At 43.6% G+C, this 15697-nt stretch overlaps 4 non-coding genes across 4 annotated transcripts; 1 reads left to right on the forward strand and 3 right to left on the reverse strand.

Moving 5' to 3' along the window:
* Window positions 1-3401: 3401 nt before the first annotated feature.
* Window positions 3402-3483, reverse strand: trnas-gcu (transfer RNA serine (anticodon GCU)). Its single transcript has one exon. It is a non-coding gene; the product is annotated as a tRNA-Ser (tRNA).
* Window positions 3484-4113: 630 nt separating this feature from the next.
* On the reverse strand, window positions 4114-4203 carry trnap-ugg (transfer RNA proline (anticodon UGG)). Its single transcript is given in 2 exon segments — window positions 4114-4149; window positions 4168-4203. It is a non-coding gene; the product is annotated as a tRNA-Pro (tRNA).
* A 1318-nt stretch (window positions 4204-5521) lies between these two features.
* trnaf-gaa (transfer RNA phenylalanine (anticodon GAA)) lies at window positions 5522-5594 on the forward strand. Its single transcript has one exon. It is a non-coding gene; the product is annotated as a tRNA-Phe (tRNA).
* Window positions 5595-9175: 3581 nt separating this feature from the next.
* Window positions 9176-9265, reverse strand: trnap-ugg (transfer RNA proline (anticodon UGG)). The gene is given in 2 exon segments: window positions 9176-9211; window positions 9230-9265. It is a non-coding gene; the product is annotated as a tRNA-Pro (tRNA).
* Between the last annotated feature and the right edge of the window lie 6432 nt (window positions 9266-15697).

A 15697-nucleotide genomic window follows, 5' to 3' on the forward strand; every position in this document is an offset into this window, starting at 1 on the left:
ATCTGCCGCTGTTCTTTCTCCACCCTCCGGTCTCACTCAGCTCCCGCTCTCGTCTCCTCCTGCACAGTCCCAAGTTTCTGACTGTTTAGGAAATTCTCGGATCTTTCTTTAGTTCAAGATGGATGACTTCACTCTTCCCAATGTTGACCACCACCGGCCATAGTTTTATTCTCTCACTGAATCTGTTAATGACCCTTTGAAACTTGCTGATCCCACAGACGCTACTAACCATGTCACCTAAGCTAGTGTCATCAGCAAACTTGAATATAGGCTGTAAGTTATTAAAATTTACAATAAAACAGAAAATGCTGTAAAAACTCAGCAGCCCTGGCAGCATCTGTGTAGAGAGAAACAGAGTTAACGTTTGAGTCCGTATGACTCTTCTTCAGCTCTCGCCACTGCTTTCGCCCTTTCTGCCCCTTATTCAATTTTGTATCCATGCTGTCGCTGCCCCTTTAATCACAGCTGCTGGAATTTTACCAACAAGTTCATTATGAGGGACTTTTTCAAATCCCTTTGGAAGTCCAGACACACATTATCATCCTCGCTCGTCTGGTCAATGTTCTCTGACACGTCATCAAAGAGCTTTATTAAGTATTTCAGTGCTGATTTTCTGTTAACCAATCTGTGCTGGTTATCATTTATCAACTCATGTTCTACCTAGTGACAATGAATTTTGTTCTGGATTATTGTCTTTAAACGTTTCCCCACCACCAGCATGAGACTAACTGCTCTGTAGTTACTGGGTTTATCCCTCTCCATTTTAAACACGGATGTAACATCAACAACCTGCAGTCGTCTGGCTTCACTCCCATCTCCAAGGAGGATTGAAAGATTGTGGCTCGAGTTTCCGCTATTTCCAACCTTCATTCCCTCAGTAATCCAAGGTGTATCCGATGCGGATCGAGCAGCTTTTCTACTGTGAGCGGTGCCAGCCTTGTGATAGCTTCCACTTCATCTATTTTCATCCTATCCAATTTCCCCACCAATGACATTAGCAGCATCCGCTTGTTTTGTGATGACAGGTTTAGTGCAAAGTTTATGAGGCGAATACCAGGGATGGGCCGGTTGTCTTATGTGGTGAGGTTGAACAGGTTAGGCTTGTATCGCCTGGAGTTCAGTAGAGTAAGAGGCAACTAGATTCAAAACTTTAAGATCCTGAGGGTCTTGACAGGGTGGAGGTGGAGAACACGTTTCCTCTTGTAGCAGAATCTGGAACTAGGGGTCACTGTTTAGAAATAAGGGATCGCTCATTTCAGACAGAGTTTCTTTTCTATCCGAGGGTCGAGCGTCTTTGGAGCTCTCTTCCCCAAAAGCTGGTGGAAGCAGAGACTTTGAATATTTCAACGGCAGAGTTAGATAGATTCTTGATTAACAAGGGTGGTGGTGGGGGTGAAAGGTTATTGGGGGAGGCAGGAATGTGAGGCTGAGGTTACAATCAGATCAGGCAGGGTCTTATTGAATGGTGGAGAAAGCTCGAGGGGCTGAGTGTCCTACACCTGCTGCTAATTAGTTTGTTTGTATGTTCTCATTTAGTACGTCAGCCATGCCCTCTCCCCGCACAGGATCTCCAAATCACCCCCACTTAAAGTGACTGCCCTTATACTGGTAAAAAATCTTCAGTGTTTTCGGTTGTTACCTGCAAATTTTTTCTCATACGCTCTCCCTTCTGATCTAATTTCCTTTTTCCATCTCTCCTCTGCACTTTCTGTATTCCGCTTGGTTCTTTAATGTATTATGAATCTGACTATTATCATCAGTCTTATTTGGAGTTCCCACAGAGCACAGGATGTGTAGGCAACAGCTCTCAGCTGTCCCAACACTTCACTGAAATGAATTGTCTATTTAAGTAAAGTTTTCGCTATTTAGAGAGTTCCACTCCTTCCCTCTTGTACTTTTGCTGCAGTATCTCGGTTAAAATTACACAGCAGCTCCTTCCCCCTCTGCAATGAACCCTCAATTGCCAAAAATTGAAATTTTTAAGTCTTCACTCTGAAATTTACTCTCTCTGTGTTTGAGCTCACAGGTCACTTGGGATCTTGTTTGTAATTGAATCGCTCCACGTAATTTACCTGAAAGTAAGGTTTGATTTTGAATATCAATTCATTTGCACTGTAATTCCAGTTTATTTCAATTCAATATATCAACAAACTAGAAGTTTGCTCCTAGTTTCTATGTTTTCAAGGGAAAATCTAGAGGTGACTTATTTGTTCTGCAATAACGTGCCTGCTCAACTCAGGTCAATAAATCCTGTTCTAAACAGAACGCTTTATCCAGACAATACATCTACTTGATGAGCTGATGGTGCACGGAGCACTCAGCTTTTACTCACTGATCTTCACAAGAGTTGATTCAGTTTTGATGTTGACTTGTTCGCTGGTGTCGATTTACTCAGACTCTTCACCTGATTTCTGTGCTGTCCAATGAAGCTTTCTCAGCAGAATTCTCAATAATAACTTGACTTTTCCTCATAGGATGTCAAACTTGATGGTTTTTGAACTATTTTATCAAATGATTTCGTTTTGTAAACGTCACAATCGCTCTCATGATCAGGCAGGAAGTTTAACTGCTGCGTTTTCAAGCAGCCGACAGCTTTATTTGAGATGTCATTGAGACAGGATTTTGAGTTTGAATCCAGTCACAAAATGTTCCAATGAAGCTCAAGGTTCACTCGAGGAGCAGCGCCTCATCCTTCAATGAGGAACTTTACAGCCTTCCAGGGTGAACATTCAGCTCAACAATATCGCTCTGTAAAAACTGCCAACATTCTGGTTTCCTTCTGTTCGCAGATGTGGGTTTGAGCCTCGGTTTCACTGAGATGTTCTGAATTGATCTTTTTCTTGACGTCACAAAGCGCTTTATTATTCAACACGTCTGTCCATTACAGGGGCTGATGGAAGATCCAATCAGTGAGGTGCGCATTCACCCTTTTAAAACATTATTTCAGGGGCTGTGAGCGTCGCTTGCAAGGCCAGTCTCTGTTACACATCCCAAACTGTCCTTGAACTCAGTGGTTTTCTCAGCGGGCAGTTAGGAATCAAACTCATATGTAGGCCAGACACGGAAGACATCAGTGAACCAGCACCGAGATTAGCGTTTAATTGCAGGTTTTAATTATTGAGTTTAATTTCCATCGGCAACTATGGTGGGAAATGAACCCAAGTCCCCGGAATATTTCCACTGCTCCAATGTTTCGCCTTAGAGAGAGATGGAAATATCATGTCGAATGGACTCTAAGTCCGATCCCCATGTTATTGTGAACAAAAGTATCGAATCCAAGATCTTACAAGAAAAGTCGAAGCAAGCTGGCCTCATAACCTGGGTTGGAGAATCACATCAGTGATTCCAGGCAGAGCTTCTGCAAAATCACCGCAATAAGGCGGAAACAGTTGATAAAGTAACGACGAAGGTGGGATTCGAACCAACGCGTGCGAATCACAATGGATTAGCAGTCCATCGCCTTAACCTCTCGGCCACCTCGTCACAAAAGATGGGTTATTAAACCCCCTTCTATACTTTTTGCATCCATGAACCGTTAAAATAAATGATCCTTTTTGGTACAGGCCCTGAATATTGGGCCAGATGTATAAAGATGGAAACGTAGTTTATGTCATTAAAATAAATGTGCATCACATCAGATCAGGGACTGTTGCAAACCGACTGATGTGAAACACTTCAACACTTCAACCTAATATCCAACATGTTTCTACACAGTGTGAAAACCCACCGCGGAACGACCGGAACTTACAAGCATTTGGTAGCAAAAAGAAACCCCTCCCAGCTCACTGCAAGCACCGGAACACAGCTAAAATGTGGTAAATTAAAATGAAACACTGGGGTTCCCAGCTCTGCTTGTCCTTTCAGTCAAGATTGAAACTGAGTGCAATCAGCCTCCCACGTGAATCCACAAGTAGACAGTTCCCTCATTTAATGCATTAGAATAAATTCAGAGTCTCATGGCACGGAGAAACGTTCTTTAAACTTGATTTTCATTTATATCACGTGTGTTGAAGTGATACATTCCCTGCAATGACTTCCCGGGTGTTCAAACCTGGTCCCGATTTCCGGAACCGCCACCACCTCGAGCGCGAAATAAAAATGCTGTATTAAGATGGGCTCGTCCGGGAATTGAACCCGGGACCTCTCGCATATTAACTCAATGGAAACCCCAAAGCGAGAATCATGCCCCTAGACCAACGAGCCACCCGCATAACAAAACGCAAACAAGGAATCCTTTCATTGTCACACAAAGTGCATCAATAATATAAGCGAATTACATTTCATGCTGGAAATCTTTTCCAATGTTTTACAAACCCCGGGGACGACTCCAACCAGTGGTGAATTTCCCGCCTTATTTCCTTTCACTTCAGTTTTGCTGGGGTTCCTTGATGCCACATTAGGTCAAATGCTTCTTTGAACTCAAGTGCAGTCTTGAGTTCGGCTGTTTTCTTCAGGTTTGGACCAAGGCTGCAATGAGGTCAGGAGCTGAGTGACCCTGGCAGGAAACAAACTGAGCTTCAATGAGCGGGTTATTGCTGAGTAAGTGTCACTTGATCGCACTGTCGAAGACATTTTCCTTCACCTTCTTGATAAACTAGAGAAGACGGATGGGGCGGTTTTTGCCGGTTGGATTTTCCTGTTTTTTTTTTGTGGACAAGACAGACCTGAGCAATTTCCCACATTGCCGGGTAGATGCCAGTCTTGTAGCTGTAATGGAACAACTTGGCGAGAAACGAGACTCTTTCTGGACCACAGCTTTTCAGTACTGCTGCAGGAATGGTGTCAGGGCCCAAAGCCTTTGCAGTTACCCGTGCCTTCAGCCATTTCTTGATTTCACTTGGAGTGAATGCAGTTGGCTGAAGACTGGCATCTGTGATGCATTTCCCCAGCTTTGTACAAAAGCAAAACTGAGGGAATCACATACGTGGCTCTATGAAGGTCATCTGCTAAGCGGTGAAAGGCGACAGTGGTTATCACAAGCGGGTTCCATTCATTCACATACAGATTTGGAGCAAAAGTAGCCATGACCAAGTGCGATACACACACATTTTTCTGATCTGCAGTTAGATGTGCTCCCGCTGTGACGTTTACATACTCGTGAGTTGAGAAGGTGTAGGCGCTATCTGGTTGAGGTAATTGAGATGATTAATAGGTTTTAATGCGGAGAAATAGTTCCTCTTGTCCGGGAATACAGAACAAATGGATATTACCTTAAACTGAGAGTGAAGCCATCATATAGTGACGTCAGGGAGCAATTCACTCAAAGGAGGAAGAAAGCTGTTTGTAGGACAATCCCTGTGTAGCAATTGGCCGAGAGCTTATGGCAATGAACTGATGCTTCGTTGGGCTTTGCACCCCCTCTTTATGAAGGAAAACTGGAGGGAACTGAAACGAGGTGTTGGCTGTCCTTTGTCATTATGCGATCATGTTCTCTAATATTAACGGAGGACTGTAGCTTCCTGTAAAACTAACATCCTTAGGTATCTGGGTCAATTCTGGCTCGAAGAAAGCGTTTCTGCCAGCCGAAATAGCTCAGTTGGGCGAGCGTTAGACTGAAGATCTAAAAGTCCCTGGTTCAATCCTGGGTTTCGGCAACAAGTTGCAAATCCTTTTACCTGGGCAGCTGCTGCTCGTGTTATTTGCCAGCTGATAGTGCCATCAGTTTTTGGGGATACCCAGTCCAGCTTCTGAGGGGATGGGAGACTTGCCCTCCTCCAAAGCACACGGGCAGCTCTGTGCCCACTGGTCCACGTTACTGGAATAAAGCTCGGTTTCACCTTTCTTGATAAAAGCATATGAAAAACCGCTGGTCAACTCAGCTCCCATTAAACTATGCTAACAACCGTGCAACTCTCATATGTTCCCAGCTTCTGGTCCATCGATCGGTCATTGGGAATTTAAATTCCTGAAAATCCGTCTCTTGATCCATTGCAATGTTTAACATTAACCAGGGGCCGTAATTGGAATTCAATTAATCCATTGTTTCCCTCTTGTTTATTATTATTTCTTTGTGTCTGTGTCTCTCAGTGATTAGGTCGAGAAATGAGCTCGCCTCAGTCATGCGGCGGACGGAGCTCATGAGTGTTACAAATATTTACACTTTCCTTTTAAATTCAGGTCCGAATTTATCATTGAAACACAGGAAATGCTGCTTAACCTGCTCCAAGGTCACTTCTATAACTCACTGAAACAACATAATTTGACCTTTCAGTAAGCTCTTTGTGTGCAGCCGTTTCTGGGGGTCTTCCTCAGTCACGAATATTGGAATCGGATCTTAGTTTTCTGCATGTTTAGTGAGAAGCCCAATATGTCATCTGCTTTACAGAAGGAGTCGACAGTGACCTGGAGCTAAGTTTCTGAGTGAGCACCCTGTTACGAGAGGGATGGGAGGAGTGCGCCGTTGGTCTAGTCCCACTACTCCACAGGACACAACATTAGCTCAAATGTTCATTTCACTCACCAAAATGGCCAATTATTTACCTTCACCAGTGTTCCCGGGAATAAAAGAGGTTTAAAAGTGGATTATTTCAATAAACCATAAATTTGTTTGTTTATTATAAAAAAAGGTATTTTCGAATAGAAAAATAAAGCTTATGAACATACAGTATGGATCTGAAATTATGTGAATTAATCTTTCGAGATACCATAAGTCACACACACATACGCTCTCCCTCTCTCACAAACACACACACACACATACACACACACACTCATAATAGACAACCATGATATTAAAAAGAGAAATAGGGGAAATTAAAGCAAAATGATGGGGATGTTGAAACTCAGAAACAAGAACAGAAAATGCTGGAGAAAATCAGCTGGTCTAACAGCATCTGTGGGGAGAAATAAATACAAAGTCAACGTTTCGAGTACTTATGACCCTTCTTTAGAAAGGGGACAATTTTGCCAAACATTAAACGTCAATGTATCAAGGCAAAGGTCAGGTTGTGCAGTCCTTGAGATGGGGTCAGTGTTCACAGTAACTCCCCCAGCACTGATCCGAGACAACATCAAGCATTTGGTCCTTCTCTTCTCAAAGGAAAAAAAAGTCCACTTTTTAAAACACAGTCTCCGAGGTATGTTTTCTTTCAGAACCATGAAATCCATGTGACCCTATTTGTACACAGCCCTATCGGGTCGAAATGTTCACAGCCTGATTTCAACATGGAGTTGTAGGCTTGTCTGAAATAACATTCAGACTGGCAGAGCTGGGGGTGGCGGGGGGGGGGGGGGGGGGGGTGGGTGGGGTGGTGGGCCGGGAGGCGAGTGTGGTGGCAGTTGGGGGGATGCAGTGAGGGGAGGGGCGTGTTGTGGGGGTAGATGATGATGGGTGGGGCGGGAGGGTTACAGCTTCATATTACTTGGCCATATTTTAACTGTGTTATAGGAGTTGCAGAAATTCAGCTTTAATTCGACTTAGTAAAGAAGCTCAGGGGGAATTAACGGTCAGGGAAGTTAGGCAGCGCTCACTTCAATTACTGGTCATCACATGTCTAAGTGACAGTTTCTCAGGGCAGTCAGAGTTGGGATGGGGTTACTTTTGGCAGAAAGTGTTGAAGTGACATTTTCCTGCGACAGAACTGACAGCCAAGAATGTGCGGTAAATTAACAGAAAGTCCAACCAACTCATCCACACAGTAAAGCTGGTGAAACGAAATGACTGGCGACCTGGTTCTCACCCTGATCACTCGGTTCTCGGACTCCTGCAATGTTCCGAATAAGATCAAGGTTCGCTCGAGGAGCAGCGCCTCATCCTTCAATGAGGAACTTTACAGCTTTCCAGTGTGAACATTCAGCTCAACAATATCGCTCTGTAAAAACTGCCAACATTCTGATTCCCTTCTGTTCGCAGATGTGGGTTTGAGCCTCGGTTTCACTGAGATGTTCTGAATTGATCTTTTTCTTGACGTCACAAAGCGCTTTATTATTCAACACGTCTGTCCATTACAGGGGCTGATGGAAGATCCAATCAGTGAGGTGCGCATTCACCCTTTTAAAACATTATTTCAGGGGATGTGAGCGTCGATCGCAAGGCCAGTCTTTGTTACACATCCCAAACTGTCCTTGAACTCAGTGGCTTTCTCAGCGGCAGTTAGGAATCAAACTCATATGTAGGCCAGACCAGGGAAGGCATCCGAGAACCAGCACTGAGATTAGCGTTAAATTGCAGGTTTTAATTATTGAGTTAAATTTCCATCAGCAACTCTGGTGGGAAATGAACCCAAGTCCCCGGAATATTTCCACTGCTCCAATGTTTCTCCTTAGAGAGAGATGGAAATATCATGTCGAATGGACTCTAAGTCCGATCCCCATGTTATTGTGAACAAAAGTATCGAATCCAAGATCTACAAGAAAAGTCGAAGCAAGCTGGCCTCATAACTTGGGTTGGAGAATTACATCAGTGATTCCAGGCAGAGCTTCTGCAAAACCACCGCAATAAGGCGGAAACAGTTGATAAAGTAACGACGAAATTGGGATTCGAACCAACGCGTTCAAAGCACAATAGATTAGCAGTCCATCACCTTAACCACTCGGCCACCTCGACGCAAAATACAGTCTATTAAACCGCCTTCTATACTTTTTGCATCCATGAACTGTTGAAATAAATGATCCTCTTTAGTACAAGCACTGAATATTCGGCCAGATGTATAAAGATGGAAACGTAGTTTATGTCATTAAAATAAATGTGCATCACATCAGATCAGGGACTGTTGTAAACCGACTGATGTGAAACGCTTCAACACTTCAACCTGATATCCAACATGTTTCTACACAGTGTGAAAACCCACCGCGGAAAGACCGGAACTTACAAGCATTTGGTAGCAAAAAGAAACCCCTCCCAGCTCACTGCAAGCACCGGAACACAGCTAAAATGTGGTAAATTAAAATGAAACACTGGGATTCCCAGCTCTGCTTGTCCTTTCAGTCAAGATTGAAACTGAGTGCAGTCAGCGTCCCACATGAATCCACAAGTAGACAGTTCACTCATTTGATGCATTAGAATAAATTCAGAGTCTCATGGCACGGAGAAACGTTCTTTAAACTTGGCATTCATTTATATCACGTGTGTTGAAGTGATGCATTCCCTGCAATGACTTCCCGGGTGTTCAAACCTGGTCCTGATTTCCGGAACTGCCACCACCTCGAGCGCGAAATAAAAATGCTGCATTAAGACGGGCTCGTCCGGGATTTGAACCCGGGACCTCTCGCATATCAACTCAACGAAAATCCCAAAGCGAGAATCATGCCCCTAGACCAACGAGCCAGCTGCATAACAAAACGCAAACAAGGAATCCTTTCATTGTCACACAAAGTGCATCAATCATAAGCGAATTACAGTTCATGCTGGAAATATTTTCCAATGTTTTAGAAACTCCGGGGACGACTCCAACCATTGGAGAGTTTCCCGCCTTATTTGCTTTCACTTCAGTTTTGCTGGAGTTCCTTGATGCCGCATTAGGTCAAAAGATTCTTTGAACTCAAGTGCAGTCACTTGCACCTCACGTCTTGAGTTCGGCTGTTTTCTTCAGGTTTGGACCAAGGCTGCAATGAGGTCAGGAGCTGAGTGACCCTGGCAGAAAACAAACTGAGCTTCAGTGAGCGGGTTATTGCTGAGTAAGTGCCACTTCATCGCACTGTCGAAGACATTTTCCCTCACCTTCTTGATAAACTAGAGAAGACTGATGGGGCGGTTTTTGCCGGTTGGATTTTCCTGCTATTTTTGTGGACAAGACAGACCTGAGCAATTTCCCACATTGCCGGGTAGATGCCAGTCTTGTGGCTTCACTGGAACAACTTGGCGAGGGGCGAGGCTATTTCTGGAGCACAGGTTTTCAGTACTGCTGCAGGAATGGTGTCAGGGCCCAAAGCCTTTGCAGTTACCCGTGCCTTCAGTCATTTCTTGATTTCACTTGGAGTGAATGGAGCTGGCTGAAGACTGACATCTGTGATGCATTTCCCCAGCTTTGTGCAAAAGCAGAACTGAGGGAATCACATACGTGGCCCTCGGAAACTCATCAGCTAAGTGGTGAAAGGCGACAGTGTTTATCCCAAACGGGTTCCATTCATTCAGACACAGATTTGGTGCAAAAGTAGCCATGACCATGTGCGACACACACATTTTTCTGATCTGCCGTTAGATGTTGGATAATAGGGTGAAGTGTTGAAGTGATTCACATCAGTCGGTTTACAACAGTCCCTGATCTGACGTGAGGCACATATATTTTAATGACATAAACTACATTTCCATCTTTACACATCTGGCCGAATATTTAGGGCCTGTACCAAAGAGGATCATTTATTTCAAAGGGTTGTTCATGCGAAAAGTATAACCAAGAGGTTAAGGCGATGGACTGCTAATTCTTTGTGCTTTACACGTGTGGATTCGAATCCCATCTTCGTTGTTACTTTATCAACTTTTTTCCGCCTTATTGCGGTGATTTTGCTGAAGCTCTGCCTGGAATCACTGATGTGATTCTCCAACCCAAGTTATGAGGCCATTTTGCTTCGACTTTTCTTGTAAGATCTTGGATTCAATACTTTTGTTCACAATAACATGGGCATCGGACTTAGAGTCCATTCGACATGATATTTCCATCTCTCTCTAAGGGGAAACATTGAAGCAGTGGAAATATTCCGGGGGCTTGGGTTCATTTCCCACCAGAGTTGCTGATGGAAATTAAACTCAATAATTAAAACCTGCAATTAAACGCTAATCTCAGTGCTGGTTCACTGGTGTCTTCCCTGGCCTGGCCTACGTATGAGTTTGATTCCTAACTGCCCGCTGAGAAAGCTACTGAGTTCAAGGACAGTTTGGGATGTGTAACAAAGACTGGCCTTGCGAGCGATGCTCACATCCCCTGAAATAATGTTTTAAAAGGGTGAATGCGCACCTCACTGATTGGATCTTTCATCGGCCCTGTAATGGACAGACGTGTTGAATAATAAAGCATTTTGCGACTTAAAGAAAAAGATCAATTCAGAATATCTCAGTGAAACAGAAGGAATTCTCTTTAAGCTGCTCTAGAGGCACTTTCACGGTTCAGTGGAACAATATAATTTCTATGCCTTCACGGAATGAAGCCAGGCAGGAGCAGATACATGTGTCTCAATGATCAGACAATGTAGGTCAGGAAGCGTGTGTTTCGATGGTGGATGGATTCCTCTGTGAGGAATCTCTGGGAGGAGTTTTTGCTGCGGAATGTTTATCTGTTTCAGTCTTTCCGCAGTAGGTTTTCACACTGTGGAGATACATGCTGGACATGGTGTTGAAATGTTTCGCATCAGTCCATTCACACCAGTCCCTGAACTGATGCGATGGAAATTTCGTCCGCTAACAGAAACTCTATTCCCATTTTGATCATCTGGCTGAATATTCAGGACCTGTGCCAAAGAGGATCATTTAGTTCAACAGCACATGGATGCCAACGCTCCATGACGTCGTTAGATAAGTGTCATGCATGTGGCGAGGTGGTCCAGAGTTTAAAGCTGTGAATCCATTATGTTTCCCACGCGTGAGTTTGAATCCAGTTTTTGTATGGGACAGCGTTATGCAGAATGGAAATCTGAAATTATCATTGTGATATCAAACCCAAGTTATGAGGGCAGACGGATTGTCTCGACATTTCTTGTAATTCGTTGAATATCGATGATTAAATGACTCGCTAGCTTCGTTATTTAACCTGGCGGACAGTCTGCAAACCAAGCGGGAATTTACCTTGTTCAGGGGCGTTGACAAGAAGAACGTCTTCACGCGATGAGTATTGGAAATCAAGAAGTCTCCCCTACAGAAGCTACAGTGGCTGAGAGACAATGGAAACATTACAAAAAGATTATTCATATTGTTTATTATTATTTATTCCTTCACCGGAATTGGCTCTCGCTGGCTAAGCCATCAGTTATTGCCCATCCCTAACTGTGCTTGAGAAAGTGAAACCGCTGCAGTCCATGTGGTGTAGGTACAGTCACAATGATGTTAGGAACCGAGTTCCACAATGTTGTGCCAGTGACAGTGAAGAAACGGCGATATAGCTCCAAGTCAGGATGGTGTGTGGCTTGAAGAAGAACTTGCAGGTGGTTGTGTTCCCACGCATCTGCTGCCATTGGCCTCCTAGGCGGTAGATTTCACGGGTTTGTAAGTTGTTGTGGACGGAGACTTGGTGAGTTACAGCAGTGCATCTTTGTAGATGATATACACGGCCGCCACTGTGCGTCGATGTTGGAGGGATTGGATGTAAAAGGTGGTGTATTAGGTGCCAAGCAAGCGGGCTGCTTTGTCCCGTATGTTGTCGTGCTTCTTGAGTGCTCTTGGAGTTTCAAGCATTCAAGCAAATGGAAAGTATTCAGAAGGCATCTGACCTGTGCCTTGTGGATGTGAGAAAGGTTTTGGGCTGGGGGGAGCGGAGTCCCTCTCTGCAGAATTCCCAACACCTGAACTGCTTTTGTAAGCACTAGTCCAATATAGTGTCTGCTCAATAGTAACACCCAGGATGTGAATGGTGCTTTATTCAGCGATGTTAATTCCATTGAGCTTCAGGGGAGATAATTGGATTCTCTCTGGCTGGAGATGGTCACTGCTTGGCCACTGATGAGGTGCAATTCTTACTTGCCAACTATCAGCCCATGTCTGAATATTGTTCAGGCCTCACTGTTCATGCAATGGACAACTTCAGAGCCTCATGACTCGCAAATGGTGCTAAACATTGCGCAAATCATCTGCGAACATCCCCAATTCTGAATCTATTTTGCAGGGAAGGTCATTGATGAAGCAGCTGAAATTGCTTGGACATACATCTGTAATGTCGAGGCTGCAGTGCAGCTTTGCCAGAATGATAGTCGGATGAACTAGACTGGCAGGGGGATGGGGACCTGAGAGGGGAGACACAAGACAGGGAAACAAAGATAGAAATGAAAGACAGAAAAGCAAAAACATCAGAAGTAGAAGGCAGAGGAAACGGAGGCTGCAGCAAATAGGGCCAGAGTACAAAGAAAGATGTGTAAAAAGAAAAGCCTAAAGACACTGTAGCTGAATGCATGGAGCATTTGTAATAAGGTGGGCGAATTAACAATGCAAATAGATGTCAACGCATAGGATATGATTGTGATTACACAGACATGGCTGGAGGGTGACCAATGCTGGGAGCTGAATATCCAATGGCGTTCAATATTTAGGAAGGACAGGCAAAAAGGAAAAGGAGAAGGTGTGGCATTTTTAGTTAACAATGACATTAATACAATATTGAGAGAAAATCTAGATGCAGAATCAATCTAGGTGGAGCTGTGACGCAATCAGGTGCGGGAAACATTCGCAGGAGGTGTATATAGGCTTCCAAACAGAAGTGGTAAGGTAGGGGGCGGCATTAGACAGGAAATTAGAAATGCATGTAACACGTGTGCTACAGTTGTCATGGGTGACTTTAATTTACATATAGAGTGGACAAATCAAATTATCAATAATACTGTTGTAAATGATGGAGTGTGCTTGAAATAGCTTTTTTGACAAGTACATTGAAGAACTAACTAGGGAACAGGCTATAATAGATTTGTTTATTTTTTCAATGAGACGGGGTTAATGAATAAGCTTTTTGTGCGACGTCCGTGAGGGAACAGTGACCATAATATGAAAGAACTCTTTCTTAGGTTATAAAATGAAGTAATCCAATCCAAAACTATGGTCTGAAATCAAACAAAGGAAACTGCGGAGGCATGAGGAGTGATTTGGCTAAAATCGATTGGGGAACTTCATTAAAAGGCATAATGGTGGGTAGGCAATGATTACTACTTAAGGAATGAATTCATGCATTGCTACAAGTATATATACCTTCTTGGCACAAAAAGACAACAGGAAATTTGGCCCAACCATGGCGAACAAAATAAATGAAGGATAGTATTAGTTCCAAAGTGCAGTCATGTAAATTTGCTGGAAAAGGTAGCAAGCCTGAGGATTGGAAGCAGTTTAGAATTCAATGAAGGAGAACCAAGGGGTTAATTAAGAGAGGCAAAATAGAGTATGAGAGTAAACTTGAAAGAAACATAAAGAGTATTGTAAAAGCTTATATAAGTACACAGAACAAAAAGATGAATGAAGACCAATGTAGGGCCCTTACGCTTCGAAACAGCAAAATTTACAATAGAGAACAAGGATGTAGCAGAGCAATTCAACAACTACTTTAGTTCTATCCTCACGGAGGAAGACACAAATAAATTTCCATAAATTCCAGCAAACCAAAGGTCAAGTGAGAAGGAGGAATTGAAGGGAATTAGTATTCCTAAAAAGCAGTGCTGGAGAAATTAATGGCACTGAAAGCCGATAAATCCCCAGGGCCTGACAATCTCCATTCCACGGTACTAAAGAACGTGGCCATGGAAATAATGGATGCGTTGGTTACCATCTTCCAAATTTCTGTAGATTCTGAAACAGTCCCGGAAGACTGTAGGATGTCAAATGTAACCCCACTACTTAAAAAAGGGGGGAGGGGAAAAGCAGGGTATTACAGTTCGGTTAGCCTGACATGAGGGAAAATGCTAGAGTCTATCATAAAGGATGTGATAACAAGAAACTTAGAAAACATCAACGGGATTAGACAAAATGAACAGGGATTTATGAAAGGGAAATCATGTTTGACAATGCTGCTGGAGTTTATTCGAGGACATAACTAACAGAATATATACGGAAGAACCAGTGGATGTGGTGTATTTTTATTAAGAAAGCTGTTGATAAAGCGCCACATAAGAGGTCTGTGTGCAAAATTTAAGCACATGGGATTGGGGGTGATATTTTGGTGTGGATTGAGAATTGGTTGGCAGACAGGAAACAGAGTAGGAACAAATGGGTATTTTTCGGAATGGCAGACGGTGACCAGTAGGGTACCACAGGGATCAGTGCTTGGGCCCCGGTTTTTCACAACATATATCATTGACTTGGATGAGGGAATCAAATGTAATATTCCCATGTTATAAGACGATAAGGAACTTCATCGAAGTGTGAATGGTGAGGACAATGTAAAGAGGTTTCAAGGCAATTAAGGGAAGTTGAGTGAGTGTCAAAATATATGGTAGATGCAGTTTTAGGTGAATAAGTGTTGAATTTATCCACTTTTGTAGGATAAACGCAATGGCAGAATATTATTTCAATGTTGATACATTGGCAAATGTTGATGTTCAAATGGACCTGAGCGGCCTTGTACACCAAACACTGAAAACAAGCACGCAGATGCAGCAAGCAGTTAAGAAGGCAAATGGTTTTTTGGCCTTCATTGCAAGGCCTCTTGAGCACAGCAGAAAGGGTGTCTTGCTGCAGCAGTGCAGGGCCTTGGTGCGGCCACTCCTGGAGTATTGTGTGCAGTTTTGGTCTCCTTCCCGAGGAAAGGATATACTTGTCAAAGTGGAAGTGCATCGAAAGTTCACCAGAATGATTCCAGGGATGGCAGGATTGTCGTTTGAGGAAAGATTGGGCCGACTAGGCCTGTATTCACTGGAGTTTCGAAGAATAAGAGAGGTTCTCATTGAAACCTATACAATTCCGGCAGGGCTGGACAGACTGGATGTATAGTGGATATTTCTCCTTGTTGGGAGGTACAGAACAGGGGGTAAGAGTCTCATGATTCGGGGTTGGCCATTTAGGACTGAGATGAGGAGAAACGTCTTCACTCAGACGGTGGTAAAGTTGTGGAATTCTCTACCACAGAGGCCACGTCAC

The sequence above is a fragment of the Cetorhinus maximus genome, chromosome 31 (assembly GCF_964194155.1).
Source record: "Cetorhinus maximus chromosome 31, sCetMax3.hap1.1, whole genome shotgun sequence".
NCBI lineage: Eukaryota > Metazoa > Chordata > Chondrichthyes > Lamniformes > Cetorhinidae > Cetorhinus > Cetorhinus maximus.